Source organism: Rhinopithecus roxellana, chromosome 10, assembly GCF_007565055.1.
Source record: "Rhinopithecus roxellana isolate Shanxi Qingling chromosome 10, ASM756505v1, whole genome shotgun sequence".
Taxonomy (NCBI): domain Eukaryota; kingdom Metazoa; phylum Chordata; class Mammalia; order Primates; family Cercopithecidae; genus Rhinopithecus; species Rhinopithecus roxellana.
Genome location: NC_044558.1, coordinates 8,971,304 through 8,990,555, shown reverse-complemented (window position 1 = coordinate 8,990,555; position 19,252 = coordinate 8,971,304).

Genomic DNA, 19,252 nt, shown 5'->3' with positions numbered 1-19,252 from the left:
ATCTCACACATCTTAGGCCTTTGCCAACCTGCCTTCATGTTTCCTTTGACACTGCTCCTCCCTCCGATTACTGCCCAATTTCTATTCTTTGTCAAACTTCTTGAAAGAAGTTCCAGTGCCACATTTATAACTGCTTGGATAGACTAGCCACCTCAAAGTCAGCAGCTCCAAAAGTAGCTCTATCCACCCTCCCCTCCATCCAGCCCCTAACTTAGTTATGTACACAACTGCTACAGCTATGTGCTGCCAGTCAGCCAGACTCAAAGTCACAGCCACCTCCCACGTTTACTTCAGTGACAAGTCTGACATCTTCCTCTGAAATAATCTTCTACCTCTGTGACTCTCTGCTGTCTCACTGCACCACCCTGACCCCAATTACGGTGGTCTTCTGAATGTTCTCTAAGGCTGGGAGGGCAAATCCTCATCTTCATACGCGTGCCCCACCTCTTCCTCACCTGGAGACCAACTGGAGGACGAGTGATGGGGCAATGGAGTTCTTTCCCGTGGATGATCTCACAATCCTCTCGAACAAAGTGTACATTCCTGGGAGGCCACCACCAGTCAGCTAAAGTGGGCATTCAAGATACACACATTTCATCCCAGCTAATGACTCCAAAGTCCAAATAGGAATCTCAATGCTGGCAGCCAAGCCATAGTCATGACACAGTTGTTACCGTCTCCAAATAGCAGAACTTGGTCCCAGTTGTCCTGTTCCTGTCCCTCCAACTGAGTAATGTGCTTTGGTGGTATATACACGCTGAGTTTAATTGCCATGTCACCAAAAAGATGGCAGCATGACTCAGCATTGAAACACAGTTTCAGCTGTACACAGAAAGGCATGAATTTACATTTTCTATTGGTGAATCAAATGTTTTCATTGAAGAAGTGACCAAAATTCCAAACTCCTGACTTCAAGAGATCCACCCGCCTCAGCCTACCAAAGTGCTGGGATTACAGGCGTGAACCACCGTGCCTGGCCTGCTTCCCTTTTAAATATAAGTTCCAGTTTCTGATAATGTCTTTGCTCATGAATAAGAGGATATGCTGTTAGAAGCCAGGTCACATCTTGAATGCTTTGCTGCTTAGACATTTCTTCTGCCAAATACCCTAAATCAACTCTCTCAAGTTCAAAGTTCCACAGATCCCTAGAGAAGGGGCACAATGCTGCCAGTCTCTTTGCTAAAGCACAGCAAGAGTGACCTTTACTCCAGTACCCAACGAATTCCTCATCTCCATCTGAGAACACTTCAGCCTGGACTTCATTGTTCATATCACTATCAGCATTTTGGTCACAATCATTCAACAAGTCTCTAGGAAGTTCCGAACTTTCCCTCATCTTCCTATCTTCTTCTGAGCCCTCCAAACTATTCCAACCTCTACCCGTTACCCAGTTCCAAAGTTGCTTCCACATTTTCAGGTATCTGTATAGCAATACCCCATTCCTGGTACCAATTTTCTGTATTTGTTCTCACACTGGTATAAAGACATACCTGAGACTGGGTAATTTATAAAGAGTTTTAATTGGCTCACAGTTCTGCAGGCTGTACAGGCTTCTGCTTCTCTTGGAAGTCCTCAGGAAACTTACAATCATGGCAGAAGGCAAAGGGGAAGCAAGTACATCTTCACGTGGCCAAGAGGAGAGAGGGTGGGGAGGTGCCACGCATTTTCAGACAATCAGATCTTATGAGAACTCTATCATGAGACAACACTAGGGCGTTGGTGCTAAACCATTAGAAACCACCCCTATTGATCTAATCACCTCCCACCAGGTCCTACCTCCAACATTGGGAATTACAATTCAGTGTGAGATATGGGTGGGGACGCAGAGCCAAACCATATCACAGGCCAAACAATATGTCTGGAGGGAAGAGAAATGGACAAGTCTCCCAGAACAGATGAAAGAAAGTGCAGAGCAGGAGAGGCTGGCATGACTAACTCAAGTGTTTGAAAGTACTCTTTTAAAGGCATTATTTTATAGGGAATTGGCACTGTTTTTCTTTCTTTGTGATATGGAAAATAAAAGTAAAGTATAGACTAAAGGCATCTTAGAGTCAATGAACTTAGTTCATGTTGTCTTTAGCATTGTAGTAACTTTTACACAGAGTCTCTAGGCCAAAAGAAATACCCAGTAGTCTCACTTATTAAGCAGGGAAATACAAACAACTTAGTAAGTACTTATGTCCCAATAACATAAGTCCTGCCATCTGAAAAGACGATACACATCAATTGAAAGAAAAACATTCTTATTCCACTCTTTTTTTTTTTTTTTTTTGAGACGGAGTCTCGCCCTGTCTCCCAGGCTGGAGTGCAGTGGCCGGATCTCAGCTCACTGCAAGCTCCGCCTCCCGGGTTCACGCCATTCTCCTGCCTCAGCCTCCCGAGTAGCTGGGACTACAGGCGCCCGCCACCTCGCCCGGCTAGTTTTTTGTATTTTTTAGTAGAGACGGGGTTTCACCGTGTTAGCCAGGATGGTCTCGATCTCCTGACCTTGTGATCCGCCCACCTCGGCCTCCCAAAGTGCTGGGATTACAGGCTTGAGCCACCGTGCCCGGCCTCTTATTCCACTCTTAAGCAACTTCATAATAACCCTTTGAGGTGAATTTTCATAGCCCCTTTAAGGATGAGGAAGTTGAAACTCAGAGAAGTTCAGCAACCTTCCCAGGATCTTCGAGCTCCCAAATGGTTCTGCCGTGTAATATAGTACTGTGTGTAATTTAAAATTTCCTCTTAGAATACAAACTCTTGAAAGGCAAAGACTGTGCCTCAGTCATGTTACAGAATCTTGCCACAAAATAAAGAGTAAGAAAATCTTTCTTGGATTAAATCCTGTCTACCAAAAGCACCCTTCTTCTTATGGCACCTTTTGCATTTTTAGTAGCTAACTTGGTGCCTGCCACATTGAAGAGGATGGTGAGAAAAAGGTAAAAGGAAGTGGAAAGAAGAATGACTGTAGTACCCTGGATAGAGGTGGCTAACAGTCACCCCAGTGGTGATCCCTCCTTGCTAGCAGCAAGCACAGCCGGAAAAGCCTTAAACTCACGAGCCACTCCTGGGCTGCTTGGCCTCCTCACATCCCCGCCCGCGGCGCCCCAGCCAGCTCTGCAGCACCAGCATGAACAGAAGGACATGAGTCCTTGGCCCCCCATGCACGAACACCCTCACGGTAAAACCACATCAGTGTGACTGCCAAGGAGTTAACCACGTGGACGCTAAAGCAAGGTGCACCAGAGGACAGAGGGCGGACGGCAGAGGCTCAGAGCCAACGTCGGACACCCGAGTCTCCTCTCCGCAGCAGTGTTCAGGGTCTCTGTGAGGGAGACTGGAGAAATTACTGGTTTGTGGAAACAAAAGTTTCCATCACAACTAGAACCACGAAAGCACCGTTGCCATAGGACCCTGACAAGGCGACGCATTGCTGAGCGGCACCAGCTGCATTTCAGGAGACCGATTTGACTTCTGCTGTAATCACCAAACACAGCACAAGCTCTATCTTACACACTAAGCTGTGGCATGGGTGTGAGCCACACAGCTCAGTTATCTGTCCTAAAAAGGGCTTTTATTTCTCCTCTGAAGAAAGATCGCCTCTGAAGAAAGTGCAGAGGACGGTGGAGGGCAAACAGTTCTCCACAGGAATTCACTTAATTCACTTCACCTCACGTACCCTCCTCCATCCTGAACCTGAGGTCTGGATGTGTGTGTAATACGGGGGGGGGAGGGGGACGCTGACAGAAAATGTGTCCCCAGGGACACAGCCAAGGAGACAATCCGTAAGGATTAACTGGATCTACCATGCCGAAACACTGACAAGCCCCTGCAGTTCTGAAATTGACAGCAAGTGAAGAACACAGGATTCACAGACCTCCCGAGACCACAGAAGCCATCCAGTGGAAGTTACATGTGACAGAATGCGCAGTCAACAGGACGGGACAGAAACAACCTGGGGGCCGCACAGCCCGTCCGTTTGGAGACCTTGCGAAAGCCCCGAAGCGGGGCGCTCCCTTGTCCTCCTCCGAGGCCTGCTGCTTCCCCGGCTGCCCGTCCCAGTAGGGGCTGTCAGGGCGGGCGACCCGGTGGAAAATAAACCTAGCAGCAGCTCCACGATGCTTCAGGTTTGTGGGAACGGGTGCAGCGTCCAAGGCACTCTCATGTGTATCCCTTCACTTGACCTCACAGCACCTCAGTGAAACGGCAGAGCACACATGAGCCCCCAAAAGAAACTGCTACTCACAAAAGCCACGTGTGAGCCTCAGGTCAGAACACTGGATCTCAAATCCAGATCTCCTCAAGTCAGGACCTGTCTACCTCATCTTTAATCCAAGCTCAAAGCATTTTTACCACGACGCCAGTGGGCAAATGGCAGGAGAAAGCGATGTGCTCGAGTCATGCACACACACAAAGCATTATCATCTTATTATCCGCTCTTGCAAACTGCTTCCCGTAGACTCCAAGGTTCCCATAGACTCCAAGGTTGCTGGCTGATTGAAAGGGCTGCCAGGGCTGGGTGTGGCTCACTCCTGTAATCCCAGCACTTTGGGAGGCCGAGGTGGGCGGATCATGAGGTCAGGAGATTGAGACCATCCTGGCTAACAAGATGAAACCCTGTCTCTACTAAAAATACAAGAAATTAGCTGGGCGTGGTGGCGGGCGCCTGTAGTCCCAGCTACTTGGGAGGCTGAGGCAGGAGAATTTCTTGAATCTGGGAGGGTCGCACCACTGCGCTCCAGCCTGGGTGACACAGTGAGACTCCATCTCAAAAAAATAAAAATAAAAAAAAAGGGGGCAGCCGTACATGGAGATGGAGCCCTTACTCACCACCGACAGGTGTGCCGTTGAAATGTGACTCCTAGAAATGCATTTCAGGGTGTTTAACAAGATAGTAATGTTCAATTAGAGGTTTGTATTATCCCTGATTAGCTCCAATTGTTTTATGAGGTATCATGAAATACAAAACTAAATTAATTTCCATTCTTCTTTATTTATTTATAAGACAGCTTTGCTCTGTCACCGAGGCTGGAGTACAGTGACACAATCGTAGCTCCCTGCAGCCTCGACCTCCTGGCTTCAAGCAATCCTCTTGCCTCAGCCTCTGAAAGTGCTGGAATTACATGTGTGAACCACTGCACCCGGTTAATTTTTTTTTTTTTTTAACTTTCTTGTGGAGATGAGGTCTTGCTAATCACATTTCCTTAAAAGACACACACCATGTAGTATTTTGGGAGCAGGGACAGCAGAGCTGTCACAGCACAGAATGATAAATACTTCCATTCCAAAAAGTTTGCTTTTATTTTTGGAGGACTTTCACTTCCCCTGACACTTCTAAAATTGTGAAAAAACACTATGGGTATAAACTCAAATTGCCATGGAATTTGAATATCCCTAAAATCCCTGAGGTCTAATCAGTAGGTGTCTCACTTACTCAGTGCTCAGATTCAACAAGCCGATTGTCAGACGGGGCTTTACTACCCAAGTCATCTGTCCCAAAGGAAAGTCCTTAGGTGTGTGAGCTCCTGAAACCCCAGTGTATCAGTTAGTGATGATTTATAGTATTTTCTACTTATTTTTTATTTATTTATTTTTTTGAGACAGAGTCTCGCTCTGTCGCCCAGGCTGGAGTGCAGTGGTGCGATCTCAGCTCACTGCAAGCTCTGCCTCCCGTGTTCATGCCATTCTCCTGCCTCAGCCTCCTGAGTAGCTGGGACTACAGGTGCCCACCACGACGCCTGGCTAATTTTTTTGTATTTTTAGTAGAGACGGGGTTTCACCATAGCCAGGATGGTCTCGATCTCTTGACCTCGTGATCTGTCCGCCTTGGCCTCCCAAAGTGCTGGGATTACAGGAGTAAGCCACCGTGCCCAGCCTGTATTTTCTACTTATTATATAAGGAAACAGTATTTAAAATGCCAAATATATGAAGATTTACATTTTGTCAATTTATCATGGCTTGACGAGATTGTCTAAAGATATTCAGGTGGGCTGGGAGCGGTGGCTCAAGCCTGTAATCCTAGCACTTTGGGAGGCCGAGACGGGTGGATCACAAGGTCAGGAGATCGAGACCATTCTGGCTAACAAGGTGAAACCCCGTCTCTACTAAAAATACGAAAAATTAGCTGGGCGTGGTGGTGGGCCCCTGTAGTCCCAGCTACTAGGGAGGCTGAGGCAGGAGACTGGCATGAACCCGGGGGGGCGGAGCTTGCAGTGAGCCGAGATCGCACCACTGCACTCCAGCCGGGCGACAAAGCGAGACTCTGTCTCAAAAAAAATAAAAATAAAAATAATAAAATATAAATAAAAATTAGCCAGGCATGGTGGTGTACACCTATAGTACCGGCTGCTCAGAAGGCTGAGAGGGGAGGATCGCTTGACATCAGGAGTTTTGAGGCTGCAGTGAGCCATGACTGTACCAATGCACTACGGCCTGGGTGATCTGAGCAAGATTCTGCCTCAAAGAAAAAAAAGAAAAAAGAATGAATGAACCACTGATACCTGCAACAACCCAGATAAATCCCACAGATATTATGCTGAGCAAAAGAAGGCAAACACCAAAAAGCAAAAGAAAGTCATCTCAAATGACACAAATCAAGTCAGTGGGTGCCTGAGTTGGGGTGGTGGTGGGCTGTGGCCATAGGGAAGGGAGACAAGGAGATTTCTGGGGAAGCAGAAATATCTTGATTGAGATGGTGTTGCATGGGTGTGTATATTCATCCAAATTTATTGACCTGTACATGTACAATGTGTGAATTTTATTGTATGTAAGTTATACTTCAATAGAGTTGATTAAGAAGAAAAATCAATAGTACCTCCACCATTCAGCTGTGGCAACACAGGGCAGGCAGTGGAGAAATACAGACAGGGCAGAGTGTGTGAAGCTAATGAATTTCACACAGTGCATGGAGCTAATGAATTTCACACTGTAAGACTTTCCCTAGCCCTCAACTGTGAAAATAGGTTCATGGTAACTTCTCAGAAGTCTATGCCATACTGAACGAGAGAGATCAGTAGGACACCACCTCCCCACAGCACATTTTTTGAGGGCAGGTCTCCTAGGCTTTTTTTTTTTTTTTTTGAGACATACTCCTGCTCTGTTGTCCAGGCTGGAGTGCAATAGCATGATCTCAGCTCACTGCAACCTCCACCTCCTGGGTTCAAATAATTCTTCTGCCTCAGCCTCCTGAGTAGCTGGGATTACAGGTGCCTGCCACCATGCCTGGCTAATTTTTGTATTTTTAGTAGAGACGGGGTTTCCACCACGCCAGGCTGGTCTCAAACTCCTGACCTCAGGTGATCCACCCACCTCGGCCTCTCAAAGTTCTGGGATTACAAGCATGAGCCACCATGCCTGGCCAGGTCTCCTAGGCTTTTAAGCATAAAAGTGGGATGCTGCTTAAGACTTCACCACATGGAGTGGGTAACAGTGAACTTCAAGAATCTCATTTGAAAGGAAATATTTCAAAGCTGTCTGGTAAGGTTTCAACCAGGATTCCTGATTTGGTTACTGTATAACATGCTGTATGTGTTGAAAATCCAGTATTATTTAGGTCAGACTACTGTTGAATTGACATGTTTGTGTAGCTTATTTTTTTTTTTTTGACAGAGTTTCACTCTTTCTGCCCAGGCTGGAGTGCAATGGCACATCTCCGCTCACCGCAACCTCCGCCTCCCGGGTTCAAGTAATTCTCCTGCCTCAGCCTCCCAAGTAGCTGGGATTACAGGCGCCCGCCACCATGCCCGGCTAATTTTATGTATTTTTAGTAGAGACGGGGTTTTACCATGTTGGCCAGGATGGTTTCGATCTCTTGACCTCGTGATCCGCCCGCCTCGGCCTCCCAAAGTGCTGGAATTACAGGCGTGAGCCACCGCGCCCGGCCTCGTGTAGCTTATTAATGCCGTGGTTTAGCATGAAAATAACACCACTCCATTCCTTCTTCCAAGACATAACCAAGTTTTTGATTCTGTCAGCAGAACCAGTCACTGGCAATTGCACAATAGCGTGTTTTGTGGTTGTTCAGAAGCATAATTAGAGCCAGCATTTTCTGGTGCTTTCTAAGTGCAAGGCCCTGCATGCATTTACAATGTAAGTGCTTTCTGTTCACTTCATTTCATCCTCACAACAGCCTTTTAAGATTTTAGCAGATGAGGAAACTGGGGTCAAGAAAGTTTGCCTAACTTGCTTCAAGGTCACCTCTGTGTGGTGGTCACACTGCCATGAGGTTTTGGAGCGAGGGTTGAGCCAGCACCTGTTGCACTGCAGAACTTAATTTTTTTTTTTTTTTTTGAGACAGAGTCTTGCTCTGTCGCCAGGCTGGAGTGCAGTGGCGTGATCTCGGCTCACTGCAAGCTCTGCCTCCCAGGTTCAAGAGATTCTCCTGCCTCAGCCTCCTGAGTAGCTGGGACTACAGGCGCGCACTACCATGCCCGGCTAATTTTGTATTTTTGGTAGAGACGGGGTTTCACCATGTTAGCCAGAATGGTCTCGATTTCTTGACCTCCTGATCCGCCCGCCTCGGCCTCCCAAAGTGCTGGGATTACAGGGGTGAAACACCGCCCCGGGCCAGAGCTTGATTTTTTTAAAACACTGTACATAAGAGATTAGACTTACTCTTCATGATAAATATATTTGTGTTAATGTTAACAATATTTTACCCCATATTCTCCAATGCCAAGGCAGTGAAACAGGAAAGTATAAAATGAAAAAAGCTTGCATTCTATTTATAGGATGTAACTTTTTTGATCCTTTGGGATACTATTTCATCTCACCAGACAAGCTTCTATAATTTCAAAGTCTCTCTCCTAGAAAGAGACAAATAAGAAGGTCGGTGCCAGGTATGAATCAACGCTGAGTCACCTGGGGCTGTGTTTTGTCAGTGAATTTCAACAAGTCTTTGGGTCACAGTTTCCTTCTGTGTATCAGGCAGGAACAGCACTTTGTTGTTCTTACATTGGTTATAAAGCACTTTCCTACACACCATGTCGCTTGACCCTAACAATTCTATGAGATAGGAAGGGGTTACATTGTGATTCCATTTACCAATGAGAAGAGGGAGACTGCCAGTGACAAGTACATTTGCTCAAGATGCTCAGTAATGCAAGGGCAGAAATCCTGGACTGCTGATCCCCAGGTGGCCACAAGCAGCCCAGCAGGCTCAAGCATCAGGGTCCAGGGTCGACGGGACGTTCAGTTTTTGCCTGGAATTTCCTCTCTCAATTTCTTTTTTTTTTTTTTAGATGGAGTCTTGCTCTGTCGCCCACGCTGGAGTGCAGTGGCTGGATCTCAGCTCACTGCAAGCTCTGTCTTCCGGGTTCACGCCATTCTCCTGCCTCAGCCTCCCGAGTAGCTGGGACTACAGGCACCCGCCACCTCGCCCAGCTAGTTTTTTTTTGTATTTTTTAGTAGAGACGGGGTTTCACCGTGTTAGCCGGGATGGTCTCGATCTCCTGACCTCGTGATCCGCCTGTCTCGGCCTCCCAAAGTGCTGGGATTACAGGCTTGAGCCACCACGCCCGGCCTTCCTCTCTCAATTTTAACATGGTTAATAGATGTTCAACTTGAAGGTGACAGGAAACAAATATTCTGTTTGGCAAAATACAAAAGTGCATTTCCAAGTGAACACCAAGGTAGGTGCCAGGAAATGACAACAGGCCACCTTAGTCAACGGTGATCGATTACCTTATTTCACCAAACCTAAGATGCTACTGATTCTAGAATGCACCATTATTTTGTACCACTAAGATAGAAAAGTACTTGTCATCAAACTGTCATACAATATTGATTCTGAGATGCATTCTGACCTCATATGTTGAAATGCATCTTAATATCAATGAAATGCGGTAATGCAAGGCTGGATTTCTTGAACTGGGGATGATAACCTGCTTAGAAGTCACTAGCTCATTAACTTGTCAGTATGACTGAGTAGCAGCAACGCTGAGTAGTGGGGTTATCAGTGAGGAGAGAGGAGCCCAGACAAGGAGGACATCACTCCTGCCATCCAGGAACCCACATCTTGGTTGGAAGGACTGTCTAGGAAAAGTTGGAGAGCCTGGAGCTGCAGAGCTCTCGACAGCTCTTTGGTAAAAGCAGCTGTCGTGTAAATGAATTCTCAGGTCTCCTTTGTCTCCTCAAATTGTCAACATAAACCAAATTATAAAACACTCAGTTCTTCTGCAAAAATTCTGACGAGGTATTTGAGAATCTAGGGGTCAATTTCTTGACACTTACTTTTTTTCAATGAAATGTTAAAGAGGGAGCTAACATTGACTAAGTACATGATATATGTCAGGCATTGCCCTAATTCACAAAATTATCACATTTCATTCTCAAAAATGACCTTAGGAGTTGGGCAGTATTATCTCTGTTTAAACAGTGAAGAAACTGGAGTTCAGAAAACCTAAATGGGCAAGGCAAGCCAGTCAGGCTTGAACAGCTGAGTTGGTTTAAACCCAAGTCCACCTGAGCCTCAAGGCCACGTACTTTCCACTGGACAGGACGGAAAGCATGGGCCTTGCAAAGACTTGTAAAAGCTTGAAAATCACTGCCAGACTAAACCAAGGAAGGCTGATACCCCAATTACACAGTAAATACCAAAACCTCTTCTGCCACGGGACACCTCTCTCAACTTGCGGACCTGTTTAATCAGCAGGGTGGCCGTTCATGGGTGAAGAGGGTAGCGTCATGGCACACTGCCAGCAGCGGGGGAGATGGCCTTGCGGGGGTGGGCCCGGGGACCAACAGCTAGTGAGACGGCTGCTGCCATAATTCACATTGGCTCCCCAACGGCCTGCCCTCGGCAGTAGCATGGAAATAGGACGTAAAACGGATAATAAATCCACAGGATTTAGGGGAGACAAAAACAAGGAAAGATTGTCAGGAAAAAACCAGCGCATTTTAGAACAGCAGTCACCTCCCAGGGTGACCCTGCTCCCTCCCACTCTCCCCAGGGGACATGTGGCAATGTCCAGAGACATTTTTGGTTGTCATCCTTCGGAGTGGGGTGCTACTGGCATCTTGTGGGTAGGCGCCAGGTATGTTCCCTCTTCAACAACGAATTACTACTGGGTCCAAAATATCCATAGTGTCGGGGCTGAGAAACCTGACTCTGGAACAACCTTAGGGAAACAAAAATGGTGAACACATTGCCCTTACCAAGCAGCTCATGAACCAAAAAGGCAAAGAAATCACAGAGAGAGACTGGCTCTGCATGGACTCCAAGTGCCCACCAGGAAACTGACCACGCACCTGTCCAGTCACCCCTGTGACCTATCACTGTGTGCACCTGATCCACGCCAGGCTGGAGAGGAGCTGGAGAGGAGGAGAACAGGCATGACGCTGGCCCTCAAGGTGTCACCGTGTGTCTGGAGGAGACAGGCATGTGCAGAAACACACACCTGGGCCCGTAAATACGCGTGTGCTCGTACACACAGGCAGAAAAACCGGAAAAGGAATGCACCAAAATCCCACCAATGATGACTCAAAATCATCATTTTCTTCGTGTTTTCAATGAAAATATGAACGAATTAAAAATTGAAAAAAAAGTCAGGCCGGGTGCGGTGGCTCACGCCTGTAATCCCAGCACTTTGGGAGGCCAAGACGGGTGGATCACGAGGTCAGGAGATCGAGACTATCCTGGCTAACACGGTGAAACCCCATCTCTACTAAAAAATACAAAAAACTAGCCGGGCGAGGTGGTGGGCGCCGTAGTCCCAGCTACTCAGGAGGCTGAGGCAGGAGAATGGCGTAAACCCGGGAGGCGGAGCTTGCAGTGAGCTGAGATCCGGCCACTGCATTCCAGGCTGGGCAACAGAGCAAGACTCCATCTCAAAAAATAAAAATAAAAATAAATAAAAAAATAAAAAAATAGAAAAAAAAGCCAATTTTTTCAGTGAACACGTTATACTTTTGTCAGTTCTGATAAAACAGGCACATCTCAGGGCCACATGTTCTCGCCAGTAGCCCCACTCTGTGGTGCGGCAAAGGAGGCCAAGATGGGGAGGGAGCAATGGAGCAGAGGAAGGATCAACGATTTTGTTTGTTCGTTTTCAGACAAGGTCTCCCTCTGTCACCCAGGCTGGAGTGCAGCAGTGCAATCATAGCTCACGGCAGCCTCAACCTCCCAGGTCAAGTGATGCTCCCACCTCAGCCTCCCAGATAGCTGGGACTCCAGGTGTGCGTCATCACACCTAGATACTTTTTAAAATTTTTTGTAGAGACGGGTGTCTTGTTATGTTGCTCAGGCTGGTCTCAAACTCCTGGCCTCAAGCCATCCCTCCCAAAGCGCTGGGATTACAGGAATGCGCCACCACGCCCAGCCTGTTCCCACTGTTAACACTCTTCCCTGCCAACAGGTGAAACCGCTGTCTTTCATCCACGTCTTTCAGCAAATGTTTACTCAACACCCACTGCATGTCAGGCACTGTCCCATGGACTCAAGATACAACAGTGGACAAGACATACAACAATCCCTGCCTTGCAGTGTTTCTATTTTAGCAAGGGGAAGCAGACAGAGGACCAGTAAGTGAAATATAAAACACCTGTATGTTCCATGGGCATAACAGAGAGAAATAAAGCAGAGAGAGGGCTAGAGAATGGTGAGAGGGTTATGATCTATATAGGAAAGTCACAGAAGCCCTTGCTAGGGTGAGGTCACAGAGGTAAGTGGAGGTTGGCTACCAAGGGCTTGTAAGCCAGTGTGGGAACTTGGCTTTGTCCCGCATGAGATGGAAGGCCACCGGAAAGTTCTGAAGAGAAAAGTGACAAGATCTGACATGTCACAACAGGACTGCTGCCCTAACTCACTCAGAAAGACCAATTAGGAGGCGCCGCCTAATGAGCCAGGATGAGCCGGGATAAGAGGGGTAGAGGAGGTGAGAAGTCATCAGAGGGGCTGGGAATGTTCTGAATTTGGATTTGGTAAGAATCACTGATGGATTCGATGTCGGAAGGGAGAGAAGGGAAAAGTCAAGACTGACTCCAGGGTTTTTACAGCATGAGCAACAAGGAGGATGAGATGGAGAGGGCTGTGGGAAGGCAGGGACAACCTCACAGGCGCGTAATTCTGCAGAGAAGTTGCTGCGTCAGCAACACCGGTCTGGAGTTCAAGAGAGAGGAGCAGGCAAGACACAAAAACGTGAGGTTCCTAAGGGTAGAGACAGGACTTACAGCCATCAGTACAGTAGTCACGCGTCGCCTAATGACAGGGATACCTCCTGAGAAGCATGTCATTAGGCCATGTCATCACTGTGTGAGGTCAGAGTGAACCTACACAAACCTAGATGGTAGAGTCTATTATACATCCAAGTGAGATGCTCTAGCGGATTGCTCCTGGGCTGCAAACCTGCACAGCATGTGACTGTACTGAATACTCTAGGCAGCTGGAACACAGTGGTAAGTATTCATGTATCTAAACAAATATAAACACAGAAAAGGCACAGTGAAATATCTTATGCGACCACTGTGGTCTATGCAGTCCATCATGAACCGAAACATCTTTATGCAGTGTATAACTGTACATAGAGAAGATAAGAGGTCCAAAGAGATACAGAAAATCAGGTAAGCTGCTGCCAAGGAGCAAGAAGGGAAACTGGAAGAGTAAGATGCCCTGGAAGCCAAGTGAAGATCGTGCAGCAAAGGGGAGGCAATAGGCCAGGAGGCGTGGCTCACACCTGCAATCCCAGAGCTCCCACCTTCCCAGAGGCCACGGTGGGAGAGTCACTTGAAGTGGAGTTCAAGACCAGCCTGGACAACATAATGAGACCCTATCTCTACAAAAAATTTAAAAATTAGTTGGACATGGTCGTGCGTGCCTGTAGTCCCAGCTACTCAGGAGGCTGAGACAGGAGGATCACCTGAGCTTAGGAGTTGGAGGCTGCAGTGAACTATGATTGAGCCACCGCACTCCAGCCTGGGTGACAGAGCGATGCCTCTAAGATCAATGCACCTGCGCATGAAACTGGAGACCTTTTTCCTAATAGTTATCTTCTAATTATATTTAATAAGACCTTAGTGAATACTGGTGCTGGGCAACCTGGAACTAAAGAGACGAGTTAGAGATGGTAACGACAGCCTGGAATGAGGGCCTAGAATTGTTTCCTTCGGCAACGACTGAGAGCCTGTGATGTGGGGCATTGGGTGTGGAGCACTCACGGAACCCCAATCCGGTTCATTTCACCACTTCTCAATCTGACCACACAGATGGGTGAAATAGATTCCACCCGTAATGGCAGCACCTGAGGACCTAGCCTGAGCAAGGGTCGCCTCTGTGCCTCCTCCAGGTTCTACTGCTTGGCCTGGGCAGCTTCCTCTGGTTTCCTGTTCCCTCTGCATTTCTACTCTATACTGAAAACCACCTTCCATGTACAGCATCCCAAGTTGATCTTAGGCACAGGATACGGGAGATGGAAGACTTGAAAGGTTCTGGAATACTGCACACTTGCTACTTGCACATAGTAGAAGTTATGAGAACAATAGCTCCTAAAGTTCAGGAGCTATATATATTTTTTCTTTTTTTCAGTTTTAGAGACAAGGGTCTCACACTGTTGCTCAGGCTGGAGTCCAGTGGCACTATCGTAGCTCACTGCAGCCTCACACTCCAAGGCTCGAGTGATCCTCCCACTAGAAGAAACAGACAGGAACAGAGAACAGCTGGGGCCGCCGGCTACTCCCAACTCAGGGCCTTTGTGAGACACCGAAAGCTGAAGGGCGGGGAAGAGCCACGCCAACACAGAGGGGACCAGGAGCAGTCAGCAGAGGGAGCACAGACGCGAGGGCCCTGAAAGAGCATGGGTGTTCATACAACTTCAAGGAGGCCCCCTATCAGGAACTGGGTGGGAGAGGGCACCGTTCAAGACGAGGCTGCAGAGGCAGGGGAGGCAGGCTGTGGAGGGCTTGGTAGACCACGCTGCCAAGTCTGGGTTGTGTTTTAAGCTGCAGTGATGGTAAGGAGGGTATTCTAGGGAAGTGTGAAATCTCCCTATTGATGTCAGGAATGATACACAAAACTGGCAGGAAAGAGGACTCAATGTGCGCTGGCTCAGTACCTGACACCTCCATAAGAGATGCCATTTGCGGCGGCCGGGCGCAGTGGCTCAAACCTGTAATCCCAGCACTTTGGGAGGCCGAGACGGGCGGATCACGAGGTCAGGAGATCCAGACCATCCCGGCTAACATGGTGAAACCCCGTCTCTACTAAAAAATACAAAAAACTAGCCGGGCGTGGTGGCGGCGCCTGTAGTCCCAGCTACTTGGGAGGCTGAGGCAGGAGAATGGCGTAAACCCAGAAGGCAGAGCTTGCAGTGAGCTGAGATCCGGCCACTGCACTCCACCCTGGGCCACAGAGCAAGACTCTGTCTCAAAAAAAAAAAAAAAAGAGATGCCATTCGCTTAGAGAAGCTGGGAGATTGAGTAGGTGAGAGCAGGGCTTGGGGGGGACAGTTGTCCCTGGGCCCTCACAAGTTAAAGGACCTGACCCAACCCCCTAGGTCAGGCACTCACCCCCACGCTGGGAAAGGGCCTTGATCGGGAAAGCAGGTGGGTCCCATTACTCAGCTGGAGGCCCCCTGCCTGGCCAGGTGCACGCTCACTAACAACGGGTCCCTGACAGTACCCAGCCTGTTGCCGGGTGTTTGGATGTTTGGTAGGGCTGACTCTGAGTGCTCATAGATGAACCAGATGCCTTTAGGTGGAAACGCATTCGCAAGTCGGCCACAGGGGGTGCCCCTCCATTCCCTCTTGTGTTCTAAGCCCTCTCCTCTTCCCTCACTCAGTTCAGCCACCCACCTGGCTCCTGGGGCCCCCAGGTGGGAGGTCCTCAAACCTTTCCCTTCACAGGCAAACTGCTCTGTCTCACAGGGTAGGTGGCCCTGGCCTAGGGGAAAAGGAAGAGTCTCAAGCAGGGTCTCCCCTACCTCGTATTTAAAGCTATTTTTTTTTTTGAGATGGAGTCTTGCTCTGCTGTCCAGGCTGTAGTGCGGTGGCGAAATCTTGGCTCACTGCAACCCCTACCTCCTGGGTTCAGGAGATTCTCCTGCCTCAGCCTCCCGAGTAGCTGGGCCTACAGGTGCCTGCTACCACGCACGGCTAATTTTTTGTATTTTTAGTAGAGATGGGGTTTCACCACGTTGGTCAGGCTGGTCTTGAACTCCTGACCTCAAATGATCCTCAGCCTCCCAAAGTGTTGGGATTATAGGTGTGAGCCGCCGCGCCCAGCATAAAGTTGATTTTAGATATTACTTCACAGAGGTTACCTTTTTAAGAATAACAAAATACTGGGCGCGGTGGCTCAAGCCTGTAATCCCAGCACTTTGGGAGGCCGAGACGGGCGGATCACGAGGTCAGCAGATCGAGACCATCCTGGCTAACACGGTGAAATCCCGTCTCTACTAAAAAATACAAAAAACTAGCCGGGCGAGGTGGCGGGCGCCTGTAGTCCCAGCTACTTTGGAGGCTGAGGCAGGAGAATGATGTGAACCCAGGAGGCGGGGCTTGCAGTGAGCTGAGATCCGGCCACTGCACTCCAGCCTGGGTGACACAGCAAGACTCTGTCTCAAAAAAAAAAAAAAAAAAAAAACCAAAATGCAACAAGTTACGATTTTGGACGATTTCCAAATCCATGGAACATATCAGCATTTGCTTCGTTTAAACGACAGATGCCTCGGAGATGGGGTCAGCAGGACCCCTTCCTTTTCAGCCAGGGACTTGCTGGATTCTCAGCCGCGCAGGACCACGTCAGCACAGCTCTCCTTTCCCATCGACCGGCCTGCCTCTTCCTTCCCTTCGTGGCAGCTCACCCTGAGCATCTGTGCTCTCCCAGTCATTCCACAAACCTCTCTTCCTGTCGTGTAATGATCAGAATGATCCACAAACCTCTCTCCCTGTCGTGTAATGATCAAAATGACTCCTATGCCTGATGGGACACAGTCAATGTCAATGAGACGCATTTCCCTGGAGAAGGGCGATGCATGCCGACATAAATAGTGGGTGATGTTAGTGTCCCACATAAAGCCGCCTCCATCTTTCAAGGCAGAGCAAGTCCAGGGCAGGTGCCAAGGGGTTCTAGCGGCCATGTCAGCCAGCCCGCATCAATATCGCCATGAAAGCTGTTATGTCTAGAGCCCCACAAGGCTCCAGGCATGGTCCAGGTGCTTTATGTATGCTAGTCCCAGCCACCACATACCACATAGCAACTGTGTGAGATAGGTATAAAGTTACTGTTTCCAGTATACAAGTAAGAAAAACGAGACACAGAGAAGTCAGGTAACCTGCCCTGCCTCAGGTGACACAGCTGTGCTGGGGTTCGCATCCAGGAAGTCTGCCTCAAAAGCTCTCCTCGTCCCAGAGTATACCCTGCCAGCACAACTGAGGATGCCCCCTCTTCCCTCACTCACCAGCCCCTGCTCCCAAGGGTGATATTCTAGTTCTCAATTTATATACACAATCTCTTTAAAAGTTCAATTGCTTTGATTGCAGGTCTCATACCCCCCAAACAAGATTTCTAAGAAAATTCAGTAATTCTTTACTCAAAATTTCTCAGGAGAAACTTCTCAACAAATACGGGTGAAATCTATAACCTTAGGGAGGAGTCTATGACAGGCACTCAACTCTGCCCCAACCGCCCAGAGCAAGACAAGCCTCCTGTCATCTGGGGGGTACTCACCGGTAGGAGCAATGTGTGTGGGGCCACTGGCCTCTTGCCCATGTCCATCCACTGGTTAAGTTCAGAAAGTGTCACCAGCGCAGGCACGACACCAGCAAAAGCCCAGGAGCTCAGGGCTGCTCTGCGGCTGCACACCTTCGGTTCTGGGCCTGACCTCTCTAAGAGAAGCCAGACTGAGAGCAGCAAACAGCACGGCCACGAGCTGGCCTCAGAAAAGCTTTGTTACTTTACATCTTTCATAACATTATATTTTTTATGTTACAGTTTTTGCTTCCCAACAGGACTCAGAGCAAATCCAACAATTAATCATTTGCAGATAACTCTAAAGTGACCTTTGGGGGCTAAAGTGTGTAAACCAGGAACTTTTGAGTCCATTGCCTTTTCTGAGCCAAGGCCAGCTATCATTTCCCAGGCCTCAGGAAATCCACTGTATAAATTAGACAGGAGTAACCTTTTAGGAGTTAGCATTTCTGGGGACTGAGGCTACAGAGGAGAGGAGACTGTACACCCCTTTAAGAAAGGTTGGGGTACCTCCCCCCAGGAACGCAAGCACCAGCCCCAAAGTCACCCAAAGCTGGAGACAGAGGCTTGTCATAATCTCCCAGATACCAGCGAACCACAGAGGCCCCTGGCAGGCCCAAGTCCAAAGCCAGGAGCACAACCTGAGCCTCCAGCTTGACCACAAACCCTGCCTCTGAGACCACGACTGGTGAAACAGTAACTCTGTGAAAGCAGCAGGCCCAGAGCACCCACCCGCCCTCTGGTGGGGACACCCCAGGCCTGTCCACAGCTGAGGGATTCCCAAACCTGAAAGAGCTGAAGCTGTTCAGAGTGACAGGATGTTAGAGCTGGAAGGGGCCTCTGGGACCAAGTAACCCAATGCTCTCACTTTATAGAAAAGACAAGCAAGGCCAGGCAAGGTGGCTCGTGTCTATAATCCCAGAACTTTGGGAGGCTGAGGCAGGAGAATCACTTAAGCCCAGGAATTCAAGACCAGCCTGGGCAACATAGCAAAACCTGATTTATACAAAAAATTAAAAAAAAAAAATTAGCCAAGTGTGATGGTGCATGCCTCCTACGGTCCCAGTCACCGGGGAGACTGAGGTGAGAGCATCACTTGAGCTCAGGAGGTTGAGGCTGCAGTGAGCCATTATCACACCACTGCACTCTAGCCTGAGCAACAGAGAAAGACTCTGTAAAAAAAAAAGGGGGGGGGGGAAGAAAAGAAAATATTACTGAGATCCACAGAGAAGCTACCGTGTGCACCCCCACCCACTCAAACACAATCCCCAGCAAAACCTCAAGAAAACACAGTGAGGCAAAGAACAGGACATCCAGGTGAGTTGGCTTCTTAGGGGAGTTGGAGGTTTGGGGTGCCAAAGACCTTCTCAGAGAACGTCCCTGTCCCTTTAAGGGCTGCACTGCTGCCAGTACCCTATGTGCTTACCCAAAGGGGATCCGAGAGCCTGGCAGCCAGGCTGGGCAATGATTACAGTCAGCACAGCCCCCTGAGGACCTTAAGTAACAGCCAGAGTCTAGGCTTCCTGAGATCTCCGTGCACAGTATCTGGAAGGGTTAGGGGAGAGCATCTTCCCCCAGTACCAAACCAG